The 20,040-nt window shown below is 44.2% G+C and overlaps 1 pseudogene; it reads left to right on the top strand.

Annotated features, from left to right (window-relative positions):
• LOC111978077 (ATP-binding cassette sub-family C member 3-like) overlaps positions 1-18,563 on the top strand; it is a 75,557-nt pseudogene extending 56,994 nt beyond the window's left edge.
• Positions 18,564-20,040: the final 1,477 nt, after the last annotated feature.

Here is a 20,040-nt window from a genome sequence, read left to right as displayed (position 1 = left end):
AAAACGGATGGCACTGTGATAAACTGCATCCAGTTTGCTGAGTAGAGTATTGGAAGCTATTTTGTAGATGACATCGCCGAAGTCGAGGATCGGTAGGATAGTCAGTTTACTAGGGTAAGTTTCGCGGCGTGAGTGAAGGAGGCTTTGTTGCGAAATAGAAAGCCGACTCTAGATTTGGTGGAACAAACTCCTCACGCCAGGTCAGCGGAGTCAATCACCACTTCCGGAGACACTGAAACCCACCTCTTTAAGGAATACCTAGGATAGGATAAAGTAATTCTTCTAACCCCCCCCCCCCCACCTTAAAAGAGTTAGATGCACTATTGTAAAGTGGTTGTTCCACTGGATATCATAAGGTGAATGCACCAATTTGTAAGTCGCTCTGGATAAGAGCGTCTGCTAAATGACTTAAATGTAATGTAATGTAGATTTGATTTTGGATTGGAGATGTTTGATATGAGTCTGGAAGGAGAGTTTGCAGTCTAGCCAGACACCTAGGTACTTATAGATGTCCACATATTCTAGGTTCGGAACCGTCCAGGGTGGTGATGCTAGTCGGGCGTGCGGGTGCAGGCAGTGAAACGGTTGAAAGCATGCATTTGGTTTTACTAGCGTTTTAAGAGCAGTTGGAGGGCCACGGAAGGAGTGTTGTATGGCATTGAAGCTCGTTTGGAGGTTAGATAGCACAGTGTCAAGGAAGAGCCAGAAGTATACAGAATGGTGTCGTCTGTGTAGAGGATCGGGATCGCCCGCAGCAAGAGCAACATCATTGATATATACAGAGAAAAGAGTCGGCCCGAGAATTGAACCGCTGGTGGTACCCCATAGAGACTGCCAGAGGACCGGACAACATGCCCTCCGATTTGACACACTGAACTCTGTCTGCAAAGTAGTTGGTGAACCAGGCAAGGCAGTCATTAGAAAAACGAGGCTACTGAGTCTGCCGATAAGAATATGGTGATTGACAGAGTCGAAAGCCTTGGCCAGGTCGATGAAGACGGCTGCACAGTACTGTCTTTTATCGATGGCGGTTATGATATCGTTTAGTACCAGTTGAGCGTGGCTGAGGTGCACACCGTGGACCGGCTCGGAAACCGGATTGCACAGCGGAGAAGGTACGGTGGGATTCGAGATGGTCAGCGATCTGTTTTGTTGACTGGCTTTCGAAGCACCTTAGATAGGCAGGGCAGGATGGATATAGGTCTGTAACAGTTGGGTCCAGGGTGTCTCCCCCTTTGAAGAGGGGGATGACCGCGGCAGCTTTCCAATCCTTGGGGATCTCAGATGATACGAAGGAGAGGTTGAACAGGTTGGTAATAGGGGGTGCAAGACTACAATTGTAGTCTGCTGCTGGAAAACGTTTGTTTTATGGCTTTATACCCCCTGCTATATTGTGGATAAAGAGTTACCTGTCTAACAACAGAGGGTTTTCTTTAATGGAAGCCTCTCCATCATAATCCAAGTAGAATCAGGCATTCCCCAGGGCAGCTGCCTAGGCCCTTTTTCAATCTTTACTAATGATATGCCACAGGCTTTTAGCCAATGTGTCTATGTATGCGGATGACTCAACACTATATACGTCAGCTACTATAGCGAGTGAAATCACTGCCACCCTTAACAGAGAGCTCCAGTTAGTTTCAGAATGGGTGGCAAGGAATACGTCAGTCCTAAATATTTCATTGCAATAGCATTGTATTTGGGAAAAATCATTCACTAAAACCCTAAACCTCAACTAAATCTTGTATTAATAATGTGGAAATTGAGCAAGTTGAGGAGGTTAAACTGCTTGGAGTAATCCTAAACTGTCATGGTCAAAACATATTGATACAACAGTAGCTAGGATGGGGAAAAGTCTGTCCATAATAAAGCGTTGCTCTGCCTTCTTAACAGCACTATCAACAAGGCAGGTCCTACAGGCCCTGGTTTTATCACACCTGGACTACTGTTCAGTCATGTGGTCAGGTGCCACAAAGCGGAAAATTACAGAACAGGGCAGCAAGACTGGCCCTGAAATGTACAGGGAGAGCTGACATTAATAATATGCATGTAAACCTCTCATGGCTCAAAGTGGAGAAGAGATTGACTTTATCACTACTTTTTTTTGTAAGAAGTGTTGTCATGCTGAATGCACTGAGGTGTCTGTTTAAAAGACTAGCATCTTTTAATGAGTGTGAAATACTGTATTTTCCCTTAATCTGAAAAAATATCAACAGTGAATATGCTCTCTAAAGTAGCATTGTTTTGACATCGCTCTCTTGCCTCTGCTCTCTGCGTCTCGTCGACTGCAGCGTGTAGATTTGACCCTCTCGCTCCGGTGCTTCTGCTGCTCCTCTGCTCATGCTCATCAGTCTCCGCGGCTCGTTCTCCTCGCTTCTCTCTCGTCCGGCGTCATCTCCTCTCTCTCTCTTCTCCCCCGTTCTCTCTCCATCCCCCCTTTTTCTCTCAGGTGGAGGCAGATGCAGTACAAGGACGGCTCTAGTATCAAACTGATGAACGGAATTCTGAAGGGGATCAAAGTGTTGAAGCTGTAGGCCGGGAGAACTCCTTTAAAGACAAGGTTCTGGAGATCAGACAGAAGCGAGCTCAACGTGGCTCCGCAAGACGGCCTACCTCGGTGCTCTGTCGACCATGGCCTGGACCAGCGCACCATTCGCCTAGTTAGCGTATACGGGACAACATCACACAGCATGCTTATATTGTCCTTGTTGTAGCACTATATACCATTTTTGTACACGGAAGGTCTAACTCCTCGTGATATTTCCAGACTAATAGCTTATTTTAGATGGGGGGAGTCCACTCTGACAGCTGTAGTGCAGACCCACGAGCTGCCCAGAGGATCTCTCTTATGATTTTTTTTTGATCTTATTGTCTCCCTCAGGTTGCCTTGATGACGTTTGCAGTGTACGTGACAGTGGATAAAAATAAATTTAGATGCGGAGAAAGCTTTGTGTCTTTGTCTGGCTGTTTAATATCTTACGGTTCCCTCTCAATATGCTGCCCCCAAGTCATCAGTAGCGTTGTAGCAGGTAGGCTCTCCTCCTCCTATCACTCTGCTCCTCCTCCTCCTTCTCACTCTGATCCTCCTCCTCCTCGTCTACTGCTCGCTCCTCCTCCTCTCACTCTGCTCCCCTCCTCCTCTCAGCTCTGCTCTCCGCCATCCTCCTCTCAGTCCTGCTCGCTCCTCTCACTGCTGCTCCTTGCCTCTCTCGTCTGCGTCCTGCTGCTTCACCTCTGCTCTGCCTCCTCCTCCTCTTGCTCTATCAGCTCCTGGCTTCCTCCTCCTCCTGCCTCTCACTCTGCTGCCTCCTCTCCTCTCTCTCACTCTGATCTCCTGCCTACTCGCTCGGTCCTCACTTCTGGCTTCCTTCCTCCTCTTCTCACTCTGCTCTCCTCCTTCCTCTCACGTCTGGCCTCCTCCCTGCCCTGGTCTCTCTCACTCTGGCTTCACTGCGCTCCCTCCTCTCACTCTGGCTCCTCCTCTGCGCTCCTGGCTCCTCCTGCTCTCTGGCCTATCGCTCTCCTCCAGCGTCTGCGATCCTCTCCTGCCTCTCACTCTCCTCTTCACTACTGCTCCTCCTCACTCCTCCTCCACCGCTCTGCCTCCTGCCTCTTCCCTCTTATCCTCCTGATCTCCTCCTCCTCCTCTTCACTCTGTCTCCTCCTCCCTCACTCTGCTCCCTGTCCTCTCACTCTCTCACTCTGCTCCTCTGCCTCCTCCTCTCACTCTGCTCCTCCTTCCTCGTTCACTCTGCTCCTTCCTCTGCCTCCTCCTCCTCTCACCTCTGCTGCTCCTTCACTCTGCTCTCGCCTCACTCCTTGCTCTGTCCATCCTGTCCTCCACTCTATCCTTCACCTGACCACTGATCCTCCTCTTCACTCTGGCTGCTCGCTCCTTCCTCCCTCTGTCTCCTCGCTCCCCTCCTCCTCTCACTGTCTCTCCTCCTCCGCTCTCTGCCTGCTCACTCTGCTCCTAGCCTCTTCCTACCCCTTCTCTCCCCGGCTCGCTCTCCTGTGCGTGTGTATTGTGTGTGTATTGTGTTGTATTGACTCTGTAGCTTCTCATCAGGCCAGCGTGTCTCTGAAGCGTATTCAGGACTTCCTGAGTCATGAAGAGCTGGACCCAGAGTCTGTGGACAGGAATAACACTGCCACAGGTAAACATGGACGCAGCTGACCAAAGAACCAGCCCAAGCTGACCAAGAAACCAGGTCAATCTTGGCTGGGCTGGTTCCATTTCACTCCCTAGGCTGTTCTGATAGGCCACAGGTTTTTCACTGACATGAAGGGATAGGATAGAGGAAAGCTAGTGGGACAGGGCCTCTGAGGTAATCTAATGGTCTGTTTAGTCATTCTAATGGTCTGTGTTTCTGATAAGTCATGCTGACGTTGGCCGTTGCCATGGTTCCCCTGTCTGCCATTATTGTAGACGGTTGAGTTTTCAATAAGTAACAATGGGGAGGGGGTTTTGTAATACATTTTGGTTCTGCATACTGTAGTCATTACTCTTGGCTTTTGTAATATAAACATTTTGGACTCTACCTTGAGGTGACTTAAGGGAATTAGACACAGGGATTCCACAGTGTATAGTCATGGCTTTTCCTTCTTGGCTCTGAGACCGTTTGAATTTATGCTTTCAGTTTGGTAATGCTGTGTCATGATTGGTGCTTTCCTAACTGCCTTTCATTCTTCCACTTGTGTTCTCCCCTTCAGATAGCTCAGTGACTGTTGTCAATGGAAAGTTCACCTGGGCAAAACAAGATCCTCCTGCTCTGCACAAGTAAGTTAGCGAGTTGTATCATGAAAAGGACAAATAACCATTTAAGGGAACGAATGCACTTTACTGATGTGCCCTTGTTTGTGCGCAGTATAAACCTGATGGTGCCGCAGGGCTCTCTGCTAGCGGTGGTAGGACATGTCGGCTGTGGGAAGTCTTCCCTAGTGTCCGCTCTACTGGGAGAGATGGAGAAACTGGAGGGACACATCTCCATACGGGTACGTCTGCACTCAATTCAATTATACCAACTGAAGATTGATTGGTGGGTCGATTGCTTGATTGATTGAACGATTGATCGACTGATTGATTGTTAGGTGTTAGGGTTTAGATTGATTGTTAGGGTCTAGTTGTAGTTTTCATCTGTACTGAGTTCCTTCACTCCTCTCCTCCAGGGTTCGGTGGCCTACGTCCCCCAGCAGGCCTGGATCCAGAACGCCACTCTGAGAGACAACATCCTATTTGGCAAGGCCTACAACGAGCAGACGTACCGCTCTTGTCTGGAGGCTTGCGCCCTGACCCCTGACTTGGAAGTACTACCTGGAGGAGACCTGACCGAGATTGGAGAGAAGGTAGGGAGATGGGATAGAATCTAACATGGGTTGTTTTTGGAGCTAAAGGCCATGTTAGCCCACTGAACTAAAGCTTAGGCATTAGCTCTGGGAGCTAACTTGGGTCTTCGAGTCTCAAAGCAATGACTTTTGAGATCAGTGATTTTCTTGTGATTGCTAGCTTGCTAGTGATTTCTCTGTCTATCTGTCCCTCCTTCCCTTAGGGTATCAACCTGTCTGGTGGCCAGAGACAGAGGGTGAGTCTGGCCAGAGCTCTGTACAACGAGGCAGATGTCTACCTGCTGGATGACCCTCTGTCTGCCGTGGACTCCCACGTGGCCAAACACATCTTCGACCACGTCATTGGCCCACAGGGGGCGCTGCAGGGCAAGGTGAGGAGAGTAGTCAATCTGCTCTGTTCTCCATACATCACAGAAGAAGAGAGACACATTCTGAGGGGTAGCAGAGAGAAATGGACTGGTTAAATATCTTGTCCTTTATCAACAATCTTTGGTGGTCAGTCACTACATAGCCATGTTAGAATGGACAAAAGTGGCAATCACCTACAACTGACAAGTACATAAGTTATATTCTGTCTAGTTCAGATAGTAAAACTAATTTGAAGAGTCCTCAACTACAGTAGAGGAAGTAGTCACTCTTATTTGTGGTTTACTGTTTTCCATCCTGTCTGCTGGTTGGTTTAGTAGCATATCTATGACTTTGTTGCGCTGATAAGAAACTTGTATGTATATTGCAATATTTTATCAATACTGATCAAAACAAATGTTCTCATGCTCTCTTGTCTCTCTGCAGCAGATATATATTGAGCAATATGTTTGGAACATCTATTTGCAATAAAATCGCAGTATCGAATGGCAATACATATTGTATCGGCACCTAAGAATACTGATGATTATGGTATCGTGAGGTCCATGGCAATTCCCAGCCTTAATGACAGAGCCTCTTTTTCGTTTACCCCAGACACGTATCTTGGTGACACACGGCATCAGCTTCCTGCCGCAGGTGGACAACATAATGGTGATTGTGGAGGGCAGGGTGTCGGAGATGGGTTCATACCAGGAGCTGCTCCAACAGAACGGAGCTTTCGCTGAGTTCCTCAGAAACTATTCCCTGGAGGACATCATAGAGGACGAGGCAACAGGTACAACTACCTGTTACTATAGCAGAGGGATTCAGAACTTAGTCTCTGAGCACTGCTGATTTTTCTGTTCCACCTGGTTTTTATTTGCACCCACCTGGTTTCCAGTCAGTCCCTGATTTATAAGGGAAGAATTTAAGGAAAGCAGTGGGTCTTCAAGGTCCAGATCTATATTTGAGGACTAAAGCAGAAGAGCAGATACTATTGTTGTTTCTGCTCTTGGAGAGATATCTACGAAAAACGATACTATTGTTGTTTCTGCCTTGGAGAGATATCTAAAGCAGAAAAACAGATACTATTGTTGTTTCTGCCCTTGGAGAGATATCTAAAGCAGAAAAACAGATTCTATTGTTGTTTCTGCCTTGGAGAGATATCTAAAGCAGAAAAACAGATACTATTGTTGTTTCTGCCCTTGGAGAGAATATCTAAAGCAGAAAAACAGATACTATTGTTGTTTCTGCTCTTGGAGAGATATCTAAAGCAGAAAACAGATACTATTGTTGTTTCTGCTTCTTGGAGAGATATCTAAAGCAGAAAAAACAGCATACTATTGTTGTTTCTGCTCTTGGAGAGATATCTAAAGCAGAAAACCAGATACTATTGTTGTTTTCTGCTCTTGGAGAGATATCTAAAGCAGAAAACAGATACTATTGTTGTTTCTGCTCTTGGAGAGATATGCTTAATCTAAAGCAGAAAAACAGATACTATTGTTGTTTCTGCTCTTGGAGAGATATCTAAAGCAGAAAAACAGATACTATTGTTGTTTCTGCTCTTGAAGAGATATCTAAAGCAGAAAAACAGATACTATTGCTGTTTCTGCCCGTGGGGTTCTACTGTTCACCCTATACCAGTGCCTATCAATATTTGTCCTGGAAGGCAACTGGGTATGCAAGCTACTGGGTTTTGCTCCAGCCCTGCTCTAATACATCTAATTCTGCTAATCAAGGTCCTAGTCAGCAGCTGATTAGATTATTCAGGTTTGTTAGAGTAGGGTTGGAACAAAACCCTGCATACCCAGTAGCTATCTAGGAGTAGAGTTGCCTGCCCATGCCCTACACCTGTAGGGGTGTGTACACCTGCTCCATAATTACCACGGTAACCCTGTGACTCAACACCCCATAGTGGCTTTGAGTGATGAAGAAGAGGACTTCCCCGATGACGTCCTTAGCAACCATACAGACATGGTGGACAGTGAACCAGTGGTCGAAGTAAAGAGAAAGTTCATAAGGTACAGTATAAGCCTCTATAACAGTTCATAAGGCACTCGTAAGCCTCTGTAACAGTTCATAAGGCACTCGTAAGCCTCTGTAACAGTTCATAAGGCACTCGTAAGCCTCTGTAACAGTTCATAAGGCTTGATATTGCTGCAGCAATTCTGATTTTGTCATATTTGTCACATAAATGCACTGAAGGGGTGAAATGTTTGTTGACGTGTTGCTTGATTGAATAATTGTATTATTATAATTTAAAATATAATAATAATTATAATTATAATTTTATTATACTAAAAATTCAGTTTTTGGTCAAAATTGCGAGCCATGTTTTTGTAGTGAGGTGATCGGACGGTTATATGCGATAATATTGCAATGAATTTACTTTTATCTGGTAATAGTGCAGAGATTTGTCAAATTTTCAAACCCTCGCATAATATGCAGGGAATTGTTGATTTTGCCAAAAAATTGCAGACCACAGAATCGCAAAATCCTGAAGGGGCTTCGGTATGTTTAACCCCCTCTGTGATAGACAACTGCTGTATTCTATGTGGTTTTAGACTTCAGTTGCTGTCAAGCATTTTGCGACAAATGTATTTTTGAAAAGTACGATACAAACGATTGATTGATTGACCGATCAATCACTTCCTCCCTCCCTGCAGGCAGATCAGCGTCATCTCAGGGGACCTGGAGAACCCAAGGAGCAAGTCTGTCCGGAGACGTCTGTGCAGCGAGAGGAAGCACGCTGAGCCTGACCCAGAGAAGAAACTACCCAAGGTGGAGAAACTCATCCAGGCAGAGACCACTGAGACGGGCAGGGTGAGTAGAGATATGGAGATGCATCGTTTAGTAAACCTGGTTGAGGGTGTGGACTTCTATCCTCTCCTACCTCCAGGTGTATTCCTAGACGGTACAACCACTGACCTCTACCCTCTTAACCCTGACCTTTTATTAACCTCTCTCCTCAGGTGAAGAGCAAGGTGTTCTGGGAGTACATCAAAGCAGTGGGGCCTCTGCTGACCCTCTTCATCGGTTTCCTGTACGGCTGTCAGAGCGCTGCTGCCATCGGATCCAACGTCTGGCTGAGCCAGTGGACCAATGACGCGGCTCAGAACGTGACCCAGGAGAATGTCAGCATGAGGGTGGGGGTGTATGCTGCTCTGGGCATAACACAAGGTGAGGAGACCTGCTGTTCATCACCTGAGGATAACAATACCTATCCACCTTATGATGACGTCAGTGGTGAAGAAAGTATCTCTACAGTTCAATGTTTATAGCGATTAGAACGGGGTTACATTTGTTCATGGTGTTTGGGTCGTTTGTCCCAAAGAGAGGTATTGTTGTGTATGTTTAACTCTTTGACTGTATGACGCTAACTATGAATGGTTGGTTTTGTGTGAGGGCCTTGGCCTCTACCCCTCAGTAACACTGGAAGCTTGATTTGAGTTTCATTGAAAAGGGACTCAGCATTCAGGAGAGAGGACACATACAGAACCCATTGTCTCCTCAACCCTCATCTCCCTCCCTCCCTCCCTCCCTCTCAGGCATCCTGGTCATGGTCTCTTCCTTCACCCTGGCCATGGGAAACATCGGAGCAGCCAGGAAGCTCCACTATGCCCTCCTGGACAACAAGTTTCACACCCCCCAGTCTTTCTTTGACACCACCCCCATAGGCAGGGTCATCAACCGATTCTCTAAGGACATCTACGTCATCGACGAGGCACTGCCCTCTACCGTTCTCATGTTCCTCGGGACCTTCTTCTCCTCTCTCTCCACCATGATAGTCATAGTGGCCAGCACCCCCATCTTCGCTGTGGTCATAGCTCCCCTGACTTTCATATACGTCTTTGTCCAGGTATTGGTTCTGTTCCAAGGAGCTAACTGTTGCTTGCTCTACTCTCTAGGACCGGAGTTTATGGTGTCAAGTAATACTTTTCCTTTACATTTTTTGCTTACGTTCCTGAATGTAGCATGCAGCGCCCTGATTGGTGGAGCAGTTTGTGACCTTTGAACTTTGGCTTTTTGGTTCTCTTCAGCTTTTTGTGTTCCTGCTATCCGTTTGAGTTTGCTCTCCTCCTCCCTGTCTCCTCTTCCCTAACCATGCATTCACTTCCTCTCTCTTTCTCTCTCTTTACCTACACACACACACACACACACACACACACACACAGAGCGTGCCATGTTGATTCACCAACAGCCGGTACAGTAGTGAATAGTGAAGGAGGCTTCTGTTCCCCTGAGTTGTGTTTGTTGACTGAGGCGGTCAAGCTGAGACCCGGAGAACAATGCTGTGTGTTCTTTACAACCTCACATCCTTCTCAGGGACACGCTGGAGAATGGTGATTTATACTATTTTTTTAATTTTATTTTAATTTTCGCCTTTATTTAACCAGGTAGGCAAGTTGATAACAAGTTCTCATTTACAATTGCGACCTGGCCAAGATAGAGTGGCGTAGGATGAAGTAGCCCCGAGGCAGTACAGTTCTGATGTTTTTCACTTTTGACCAATCAGATCAGTTCTGAAAAAGATCTGATGTGAAAAGACCAACAAGTGGATAAAAGATTTGGCCTGTATCTAGTGTGCTGCTGCCCTCTGGTGGTAAACGAATGGAAAGACAACTTGTAGTCAGTCTGATGCTACAGGTATCTGTTCACACGTTAGGGAGTTAAGAGGTTATTTTGTTTCCTGTCTAACTATACAGGGTATTGATTAGCTTCAGGGTTTCCATACAGTGTCTTTACCCTTTGACCCAGGAAATTAATACGAGGGTCCTCTTGTGCCAAAATACTACATACCAGTGGGCTGTGAAGACCTAGTATTAGCCGAATCCCAACTTGAGTTAAGATGAATGAGTGCTGAGAGAAGAGAGAGATGCTTTCAATTCAAGAAACCACCTCCTTTCAACCCGTTTGATCAGTTCCATAGAAAAGATGTAAAGAGATTTTATATTATATCCTGACGTGAAAACGGTTGACTTTGTGTCTGGGTTTGGATGTTTCGCTGAGGGCTCCTGGGTCTTATGCTTGGTCATCATTGGTTTTACCAGTGGTCCAGGAGCTAGCAGTTTCCTGAAGTAGGAAAACGGATATATTTCTGCCGGTGAACCATTTGAAACTGAACCATTTGAAACTGCAGTTCTTACGGGTGAATATAAGCCAGGGTTCTGTTTGTTCACGTGCCTCTGGAGATGCTTACTATCTAACTGGAACAACGGCAAATGATCCCTGTCTTTTTTTTTTTGCTTTTGTCAAGGCATACTTTATATCTGTGTGGTCTTTTGTCATGGCATACTTTATATCTGCCTGGTCTTTTGTCATGGCATACTTTATATCTGCCTGGTCTTTTGTCACGGCATACTTTATTTCTGCCTGGTCTTTTGTCATGGCATACTTTATATCTGTGTGGTCTTTTGTCATGGCATACTTTATATCTGCCTGGTCTTTTGTCACGGCATACTTTATATCTGCGGGGTCTTTTGTCATGGCATACTTTATATCTGCCTGGTCTTTTGTCACGGCATACTTTATATCTGCCTGGTCTTTTGTCAAGGCATACTTTATATCTGCCTGGTCTTTTGTTGACCTTCTCCCTGTCTTTTAAAACTATTCATCACTGGGATTGGTGGTTTATTTGTGGCCTTTCTTTAATTGTTCTACTTGAATGAGTTTTATCTTAAAACATTATTTTATCTTAATCTTTTACAGTGTGTTTTTTAAAAGCCAAATCGTATACTACAACACTATGATGGCATTTAAGCACTAATGGAAGTTGAAGTGTTGCTTTTTAGTTTTTAATCAAATGTGTTTTAGAATTTGATTTGATAATGAAATTAAATAATATTTCTTAGAATAATTTTGGTGGCCTGGTGGAAAGAGCATCTGGCAATATGATAATTTATGTAAACAGTAGCTAAATATTCAGAAAATGTATTGGTCACTATCAAATTAATCTATTACTCTATAAGTCTATCAAATGAACTCTGCAGGTGTTGTGACCCCTGACCTGCAGTGTGTGCTTGCTAGTTACTTACTGTTATAGCGTGTACTCCAGGGTTTAGATATGTGTTATAGCGTGTACTCCAGGGTTTAGATGTGTTATAGCGTGTACTCCAGGGTTTAGATATGTTATAAAGCGTTACCCAGGGTTAGATGTGTTATAGCGTGTACTCCAGGGTTTAGATGTGTGTTATAGCGTATGTACTCCAGGGTTTAAGAATATGTGTATAGCGTGTACCCCAGGGTTTAGATGTGTGATATAGCGTGTACTCCAGGGTTTAGATGTGTGTTATAGCGTGTACTCCAGGGTTTAGATATGTGTTATAGCGTGTACTCCAGGGTTTAGATGTGTGTTATAGCGTGTACTCCAGGGTTTAGATGTGTTATAGCGTGTACTCCAGGGTTTAGATATGTGTTATAGCGTGTACTCCAGGGTTTAGAATATGTTATAGCGTGTACTCCAGGGTTTAGATGTGTGTTATAGCGTGTACTCCAGGGTTTAAGATGTGTTGTATAGCGTGTACTCCAGGGTTTAGATGTGTTATAGCGTGTTACTCCAGGTTTAGTATGTGTATAGCGTGTACTCCGGTTTAGATATGTGTTATAGCGTGTACTCCAGGGTTTAGATGTGTGTTATAGCGTGTACTCCAGGTTTAGATGTGTGTTATAGCGTGTACCCCAGGGTTTAGATATGTGTTATAGCGTGTACTCCAGGGTTTATATAGTGTTATAGCGTGTACTCCAGGTTTAGATGTTGTTATAGCGTGTACTCCAGGGTTTAGATATGTGTTATAGCGTGTACTCCAGGGTTTAGATATGTGTTATAGCGTGTACTCCAGGGTTTAGATACTGTATAACGCTGTTTGTCTCTCTTCCCCACGGCTTTAGAGATTTTATGTGGCCACGTCTCGGCAGTTAAAGCGTCTGGAGTCGGTCACCAGATCTCCCATATACTCCCATTTCTCTGAGACCGTCACCGGCTCTAGTGTTATCAGAGCCTACGGCAGACACGATGCCTTTGTACTAATGAGTGACATGAAGGTGGACGACAACCAAAAGAGTTACTACCCTGGTATAGTGGCCAACAGGTAGGTGGTATCTCTCTCCTACTGTACATTCACTATGGACTCTGGAGGACAGTGGCTGTGTTCCAATTGTCTTAATGTACTTCCTTTCCTCGTTCCCTGTTTTGGCTCCTACTGATCTGAAAGTGGCTGGGTAAGGATCCAAGAGCCCTAGGATTCTCTTTACAAAATAACAGATTCATTTAGTGGACAGTTTGGATTTTGAGAATTGTGACATAGCCACTGACTGGTGCTAATGTTAAAAGCTCCACAGACTAACATGTTCCATCAGAAATGACATACAGTAAGACATTGGTGTCCCACTTCACAATAAGTGGCCCTAAATACTGAATATAGCCTATATTTGCATGGCGATGTAGTTACATAAGCAGGTACAGTGCATAGACATACTGTGTGTCAGTGCTGCCCTAACTGTGTGTCGTGTTCACGGCGTGTGTGTGTGTGTGTGTAGGTGGTTAGGAGTGCGTATAGAGTTCATTGGGAACTGCATCGTGCTGTTTGCTGCTCTGTTTGCTGTGATCGGGAAGGACAATCTCAACCCTGGACTGGTGGGACTCTCTGTGTCCTACGCTCTACTGGTACAGTACAACGTATTCATACATCTACTGTCCGTCTGTCTGACACACATTTCCATTAAATGGTGCCCATTGCCTGCCACTGTGATTCTGTTGTGCTAGTCGTGGAAATGACGTCACGCTGCTTGCTTAGCGAGTATAGCTTCCTCCTGATTTGGCTCATATTGAGGCTCGAACCAAGGACCACTGCCTCGCAAACACACGTGACCGCCTTGCCGAAGCGTCTTACCCAGTCGTGCCCCTGAAAAGCTAGCTAAACGGCATTGCAAGTGGGGCCTCTTCAGGCTGAGGAGTTTCACAGATCCCCATCTGCTACACTATGTTGGAGATAGAATCCATGGTTTTTTAAAAGAGATCTGGTATGATGATGTACGATAGCTTAATGACGCTGCTTGTGTCTTCTCCCGTAAGCATCACTCATGCTACAGTACTGTGTTGTCCTGGTAACAGGTGACCATGTCACTGAACTGGATGGTGAGGATGACGTCAGACCTGGAGAGCAACATCGTAGCCGTGGAGAGAGTCAAGGAGTACTCTGAGACCAAGACTGAGGTACAGAGCACACACGCAATGCTTACTAGGGTAGGACATGACATATGGAAATCAACCAGTGAACCAGGTCTAATCGCTCAGAAGTACAAGGCAAAGTGACAGTGGAAATGTTGTGTTGTTGCCCGCTGTTTGATACTTAAGACCACCTGAGTTCTGTAAATAGTATTTATATATATTTTTTAAAACATTTTTCATAAGTGTGTTTTTATTTTTAGCTGTTTGGCTGCCAAGTCAGACTCACAACCATAGAAGACTAATACAAGTGGAACTAGATCTATAACTTGGATATTATGTACCGTACAGCGATTCCCTTTGATGTGGGCGGCTGGGCTATATAGCATACTGTACATTTCAGACTACTTTGATTATTACCTAAATATAACCCCTTCTTTACTGATCATGTGATTGAGTTTCTAGTATACTGTGTTTTCTGAAATATGGCTCTTCTCAACCTCTGTGAAATGTGGGCAGAATTTGCAAGTGTATATGAAGTGTATCGTTTGGCATAATTGTGTTTGTGTATGTTGCAAGGCACCATGGGAGGTGGAAGACAAGAAGCCTTCCCCTGATTGGCCATCCCAGGGGAAGGTAGAGTTCCTTGACTACAGTGTGAGGTACAGAGAAGGACTAGACCTGGTCCTCAAAAACCTCACCCTCAGCGTCGTTGGAGGAGAGAAGGTGAGAACCACAGGCCTAAATGGTGTAGATTAGTGAGGAAAACATGCATTTTAGACACGATGCGTATAGATGCCACAACAAGGCCTCAAATACAGTCGCAAATCAATGGAGAAACTTGACACCGTGAAAACACCTGGGAAATGTTCATTTTGGGTTGAATAACATTGCTTTCGTTCACCACTCGGGACATGTTAAATGGTTGTTTAACACACTGTTACAGAATGTACCCCCATGAAAGGACGCTGTACTCCTGCCATCACATTTTATACACAGATAAAATGCTGTTTAGTTTATCAGAGCAGGTGCTGATGTGTGTATCGAGTGCGCAGATATCAGGAACAAGTGTTTGAATTGAGACTGGTCAACTACAACTATGTTGGCCTGCATGTGTTACAGATAGGTATCGTGGGTCGTACTGGGGCTGGTAAGTCCTCTATGACACTGTGCCTGTTTCGGCTGTTGGAGGCGGCAGGGGGAGAGATCACCATCGACGGGATCAAGATATCAGAGATAGGGCTGCATGACCTGAGGTCGAAACTCACCATCATACCACACCCACACACACACACACACACACACACACACACACACACACACACACACACACACACACACACACACACACACACACACACACACACACACACACACACACACACACACACCCTACACGTTCCTCACCTCCACCTCCACTACCCTCTCTACGTCCCCAGGAACCAGTGCTGTTCTCTGGCAGTCTGAGGATGAACCTGGACCCCTTTGATAAGTACAATGACGGGGAAGTATGGAAAGCTCTGGAACTGTCCCACCTCAACAAGTTTGTCAGCAACCAGCCGGCTAAACTGCAGTTGGAGTGTTCAGAGGGAGGAGAGAACCTCAGGTAACATAATCCCAACCACTTAACAACTGCATGTCTTCAGACACATTTGCACCTGTGAAAGGCCTTTACCTGTATATTCAGGTGGGAATTAAAACAAAACTAAGAACATTTGGAATACAAACATGTCTTTATTAGGATATTCTCTTAAGGATGTTTACCTTTCTCTGAATCTTTCTTTTAGCTTTTTGTACCTTTTCACATTTTACTCGTCTGGAAAATAATGTAATATATTTGTGTGTGTGTGTGTGTGTGTTCAGTGTGGGCCAGAGGCAGCTGGTGTGTTTAGCCAGGGCTCTACTGAGGAAGACGAGGATCCTGATCCTGGATGAAGCTACAGCAGCCATCGACCTAGAGACCGACGACCTCATCCAGTCAACCATCAGGACACAGTTTGAGGACTGCACCGTCTTCACCATTGCTCACAGACTCAACACCATCATGGACTATACTAGGTAATGTACAATACATTGCACACGCACACACAGACGGACATACATATATACAGTGCATTCAGAAAGTATTCAGACCCCTTGACTTTATCCACATTTTTGTTATGTTACAGCCTTATTCTAAAATGTATTAAATCAAAAGAAATCATCATCAATCTACACACAATAACCCAAACAGGTTTAGAAATGTTTGCATCCTGTTTCCATTGATCATCCTCAACTTGATAGGTGCCCACCTGTGGTAAATTGAATTGATTGGACATGATTTGGAAAGGCACACACGAGGTCGAAGGATTTGTGCGTAGAGCTCCGTAACAGGATTGTGTCGAGGCACAGATCTGGGGAAGGGTACCAAAAAATATCTGCAGCATTTAAGGTCCCCAAGAAGACAGTGGCCTCCATCATTCTTAAAGCAAGAAGTTTGGAACCACCAAGACTCTTCCTAGAGCTGGCCTGCCCGGGCCAAACTGAGCAATCGGGGGAGAAGGGCCTTGGTCAGGGAGGTGAGCAAAATCCTGACGATCAGAGCTCCAGAGTTCCTCTGTGGAGATGGAAGAACCTTCCAGAAGGACAACCATCTCTTCAGCACTCCACCAATCAGGCATTTTTGGTAGAGTGGCCAGACAGAAGCCACTCTTCAGTAAAAGGCACATAACAGCCCGCTTGGAGTTTGGCAAAAGGCACCTAAAGACTGACCATGAGAAACAAGATTATCTGGTCTGATGAAACCAAGATTGAACTCTTTGGCTTGTCCCCAAGCGTCTCGTCTGGAGGAAACCTGGCACCCTCCCTACGGTGAAGCATGGTGGTGGCAGCAACATGCTGTGGGGATGCTTTTCAGTGGCAGGGACTGGGAGACTAGTCAGGATCGAGGGAAAGATGAACGGAGCAAAGTACAGAGAGATCCTTCATGAAAACCTGCTTCAGAGAGCAGATGACCTCAGACTGGGTCGAAGGTTCACCTTCCAACAGGACAACGACCCTAAGCACACAGCCAAGACAACGCAGGAGTGGCTTTGGGACAAGTCTCTGAATGTTCTTGAGTGGCCCAGCCAGAGTCTGGACTTAAACCTGATCGAACATCTCTGGTAGGAGACCTGAAAATAGCTGTGCAGCGATGCTCCCCATCCAATTTGACAGAGCTTGACAGGATCTGCGGAGAAGAATGGGAGAAACTCCCCAAATACAGGTGTGCCAAGCTTGTAGCATCATGCCTCAGAAGACTCGAGGCTGTAATTTCTGCCAAAGTTGCTTCAACAAGGTACTGATTTAAAGGTTCTGAACAATTTTAGAATATGGCTGTAATGTAACAAAATGTGGAAAAAGTAAAGGGGTCTGAATACTTTCCGAATGCACTGTATTTACGTACATATACTAAACAAAAAATCTTAACGCAACATGCAATAATTTCAATGATTTTACTGTGTTACAGTTCATATAAGGAAATCAGTCAATTGAAATAAATAAATTAGGCCCTAATCTATGGATTTAACATGACTGTACAGGGGTGCAGCCATGGGTGGGCCTGGCAGGTCATAGGCCTACCCACTTGGCAGCCAGGCCCACCCACTTGTGAGCCAAGCCCAGCCAATCAGAATGAGTTTTTTCCCACAAAAGGGCTTTATTACAGACAGAAATACTCTCGGTTGTGAGGTCAGTTGAACGTACTGCCAAATTCTCTAAAACGACATTGGAGGCAGCTTATGGTAGAGAAATGAACATTCAATTATCTGGCAACAGCTCTGGTGGCCATTCCTGCAGTCAGTGGCATTGTGTTGTGCAACAAAACTGCACATTTTAAAGTGGCCTTTTATTATCCCCAGCACAAGGTGCATCTGTGTAATGATCATGCTGTTTAATCAGCTTCTTGATATGCCACATTTTTCAGGTGGATGGATTATCTTGGCAAAGAAGAAATTCTCACTAACAGGGATATCAACAAATTTGTACACACAATTTGAGAAAAATAAGCTTTTTGTGCTTATGAAACATGGGACCAACACTTTAAATGTTGCGTTTATATTTTTGTTCAGTGTAAATACATACATACATCTTTTGATCAAAGATGCTGTTTTTGTATCTTGTTAGGTCATATATTCTCTCCAGAAACCTAACAAAGTTCTGAAAGGTTCTACTGATCCATCTTCTCTTATTTGCAGAGTGCTTGTGTTGGACAAGGGACAAGTAGCTGAATTTGACACTCCTTCAAAACTTTTATCCAAGAGAGGAATCTTCTATGGCATGGCTAAAGATGCTGGACTGGCACAATAGCCTCTCTTCTACACATGTATAAAACCTATTGTGCCTTCTGGCAGAAAAACAGAGTGCCAGTGAATGTATACTTTTATATGCTGCAGTCCACTGCGAAACCAGGATAAAACACTTTTTAATGTAAAAACATTTTTTTTTTAACATTAAAAAAAAAAAAACTTTTATAAAGAGTGTGTTTCAGGATGAATCCAGCTATTTTTGTACCGTATTGTTTTTGTTATTTAAGCTATACATTTTATTATTAACAGATGTCTGATGGGGAAATTGGCTCAGTTCAATGTGGGATTCCTTTGTGAACCATGTATGTAAAAAAAACTTGAATTCTGTACCACCAAAATATGAAAGATGATAATGCCTTTATTAAAGAAAATAAGATTGCCTTGTAGATGTTTCTGTGCTAGTTTTCATTTTTATACAAGATCATAAAACATGTTACCTACTCTGGTATAACCTACGCTACAACAGCAACATTGTTAGCAATGTAGGAGAAAACCAATGTAGAACATTTAGCTGAAAACATAGGAATTGACAGGATTTATGGTTTGATACATACAGACTGTCAACACAGAGCATACATACATGGAACATATGGCCTAGATTAATTAACACTGGAATATTGCAGCCTGCATGTTCGTAGCTTCCACCCCGCATCACCCACAAACACACACAAACTGACACTTACATGTGCCTGATTGACTGCTGAATAATATTTTTTTTTATTTTTTTTTATGTCTCTGTTACGTTAGGCAGCAAGGGGCTAAAAATACCCCATAGTAATATATATAGCCTTAGAAAAAGGTTCATAAACCATTTGCTAACATCAGATAACATTCATATATTGGCCATCTCTGAGACTCACTTAGATAATACCTTTGACGATACAGGGATATAACATCTACAGAAGAGACAGGAATGCCTATGGGGGAGGTGTTGCTGTATATATTCAGAGCCATATTCCTGGAATTCTTAGAGAGGATCTAATGCTGTTGAAGTGTTGTCGTTGTAAATTCACCAGCATCATCTAAAGCCTATTCTTTTTGGGTGTCGCTAAAGGCCACCAAGTGTTAATAATCAGTATCTAGATAGGTTGTGTGAAATGCTTAATAGGTTATGTGAAGCAAACAGACGTCTACTTTCTTGGGGACCTGAATATTGACTGGTTTTCATCAAGTGTCCACTCAAATGGAAGCTGCTCACTGTAACCAGTGCCTGTAATCTGTAATCTGTTTCAGGGTATTAATCGACCTGCCAGAGTTTTTACAAATAGTACAGGAACAACATTATCCACATGTATTGATCAAATGTTTACTACTGCTGCAGAACTATGTTCTAAAGCTGTATCCACATCCATCTGATATAGTGATCACAATTTAGTGTTTAATATCCCCCCAAAAACAAGATTCCAAAAACTGGGCTTAAAATAGTGTAAAACAGGTTTTGTAATGATTATTATGTTGATGTCAAAAAATACGTATTGGTCTGTATGTAATGAGGAGCATCCACATGCTGCACTTGATGCATTTATGAAATGGTCTCCTATTAAGAAACTGACTGTTGTGGCTCTGTGCATTGATGAGGAATTGAAAAGCTGTACGGATGAAGCAAAAGGAATGGCTAGTAAGTCTTGCTGCACAGCTGATTGGCAAACTTCCTGTAAATTGAGAAGAGAAGAAACTATTATGAAACAAAGTATGATGGAAAAAAGCATTGGAGTATTAAATGAAATTATGAGCATAAAGACTAATTAAACTCCATCTTTCATTGACTCGGATGGCTCAGCCATCAGCACAAAACCTTTTGATGTTGCCAATTATTACTATTTCATCAGCAAAGTGGGCAAACTCAGGCATGAAACGCCAACA

Source organism: Salvelinus sp. IW2-2015, linkage group LG18 (genome assembly GCF_002910315.2).
Source record: "Salvelinus sp. IW2-2015 linkage group LG18, ASM291031v2, whole genome shotgun sequence".
Classification (NCBI taxonomy): Eukaryota; Metazoa; Chordata; class Actinopteri; order Salmoniformes; family Salmonidae; genus Salvelinus; species Salvelinus sp. IW2-2015.
This window is presented reverse-complemented; position numbering and strand designations above follow the sequence as displayed.